Here is a 2,745-nt window from a genome sequence, read left to right on the forward strand (position 1 = left end):
AGTAAATTGTATTCTGAATCAATCTGAAACTAGATTAGATTTCTTGGTTTATTTGAGTGGTACACGTTTCTGAAAGGTTTTGCAGCCTTAAACTTATATTAATCTTTGGTTAATTAAATCTGTCATGCTATTCTTCTATTTCTTAAGAATTGCTTAAAGAATAAGCAGGTAGATCTACCAATCAGCTGTGAGAAAACTGTAGGCAATGGTTGTCTGTCACGGTGAGTGTGACCAAAATCTTTCCATAACAAGACTGTGATTAAAAGTTGATCAATAGCAGTGGCGTCACTAGGGTAGGTGTCACCCCCGCCCCCTCCCTCAAAAAGAAATTGCGTGTTATTTTTTTCTTGTCTGTTGAGCCATAATATACATACTTTATAATTAATAACAATAATTGGTCGTTAAAATGAGTGTCAATTAAAATTGTAAAATTCAGTTGTTACAATTTATTTACAGTTCAATTTTGCAACAATGCAACCTTAATAAATTTTGTTTTTGGGATTTCAAACTTGAAAACGTTTCAATAAATTTAAACAAATGTCTTAAACGATTTCATTTTCAATAAATTTGTCCGTTGTGAAAGTGACGTCTGTTCCATTTTCAAACGTGTTATGCTTTAGGTAAAGAAAAAGTTTAATTAGCCACCAGTTTGTCAATAGTTGGCTTTCTAGTACACCTTCCCTCCAAAAAAAAGGTAACGCAACGATAGATAAAATAAAAAGATCTGGCAATATATCTTAAGACGCGCATCTAAAAGCTATAATTTTAAAACGAAAAAATTATCTATTGTACCAAAAATTGTAGGCAAGAAGCATTTTATGAGTAGAAAATGTTGAGCACATAAATTAAGTGAATGTTATACACATCTATTAAATAACTTTTCTATTGGTTGTTCAAATTTCCAGTACTCTTTATGGCTCGACATTGAAACTGCATTTTGTATATTCCTGGTCTCGACATATCATAAAGTCAAGCTCATTCCTTTCTAGACATTTTAAGATATTATGTAGATCTCACCAGCTTTTTTCTCCCTGAAAATCTTATAACCTATGAATCTGATCAGTGTGCACTATGTCAGGTGTGATGTCAAACAAAATATAAAGGTGCTTATAGTAATTTTTACTTCTATAAATATATATTTTACGTGGTTTTCTAAAACATGTATACACTTTTCAACATTATAAATACACTTTCGGTTATGGGTTTTATTCACACAACATTTCCATCAACTTATGGAAATTCTATATTTCTCGTCGTTAATATGGTCACGAAATGTCAAATATTTTTATTATATAGAAACAATGTGTGCAATTTATCCTTCCATTGTTTTTCTTCTTTACATCAATCATAGCGACGACTTCCTTGTGAAATGTATTTGTAGCCAGATGCCCTTGTTTTACGATTTTCCAATGACTATTCTTGAGACGTGTTTTGATATTCTAATTTCAGACTTTATTTCCACTACTTATAAATAACTAATTGGTATCTCATTTCCATAGAACTAGTTGAAACTAGTTGACAACAAAAATACATACAATTTCTTGTGACTAAATCATCCTCAATAGGAAGCACCAGAACCATTCTTTTAACAACTCGCGAACTATCCCCTAAAATATTGAAATCTGTTTCATTGAACTGGTTCATTGTACCTTTTCCTTCATCTTGGCTAGAGTTTCTTTTACATTCAACATCTGAAATTACATCACCTTCTTCAGAAATCTCAATAGCCACTTATTTACTTTCCAATTCTAATGAAATTTACATTAATTACATGTGAGATTTCGATAATATTTTATGCCTGGAGAATCCCGTAATTTGTTAAACAGTGACTATTGGTTGGCATCCTGATATTACGGTGCTAGCTACTATTTCAATAGATTTGATAAAAAACATTGTCAAAAATCAAAACAGTGTTTTGTATACATGCAGCTAATATACCTTGAAAGTAAGGTTTTACACCTGCATTTGATATAAAGTATGATGTAACGTTTTTGACTATTTGTAGAATTTATTAAAAAATTAAAGTATGTTTAGTTGAAATATTTTTTTTAATGTATACATGTCTATCTATCAATTGTGAATAACATGTTCCAATATTTAGCTACTGACACTTACTTTTTTAAAAATTGTCAGTTATTCCAAAAGTACTTTTTTTCCCTTTGGTGTCACCTCCCTAATGGGTATCACCCGGTATCACCTCCCCCCGGAGACGCCACTTTTCAAAAGTTCTTTTTTTTTTTTTTTGGATGTTCACCTTTTCTTAAATTAGCTCTAAGCAACGACTTTGTCATCAAAGCAGAACTACATTAGTGTTATATCAGTGTAACTACTATCTGAAACAGATATTTCTTGATTGAAAAAAAATAAATTATAGTATCAGGGGTTTCAAACTACATTTTGGGGGGATGGAGGGAATATCAACATGCATTTATTCAGCAGTAAACAATGGACCTAATTCACCAATCGTAAACAAATAACATTGATAATATTGATAAAACAACGAAAAAAAAACTGTTACATGATAGCCATTGTGTATTACGTACATGGCTAAATGGTGTTTGTTTACGTTTGGTAAATGAGGTCCATTGAGTTTATTGCATACTTTGTGAGAATGTCAGTTAAAGAATACACCAAAACAAAAAGCCTTCCCAATGTTCAAAGTGTCGAACTAAGATTTTGTAATCTAAAGTAAATCAGTTATTGTTCTGTCTCTACATTTTTCAAATTAGGTTTTAAATTGATTCA

This window comes from Biomphalaria glabrata, chromosome 1 (assembly GCF_947242115.1).
Source record: "Biomphalaria glabrata chromosome 1, xgBioGlab47.1, whole genome shotgun sequence".
In the NCBI taxonomy this organism is placed as follows: domain Eukaryota; kingdom Metazoa; phylum Mollusca; class Gastropoda; family Planorbidae; genus Biomphalaria; species Biomphalaria glabrata.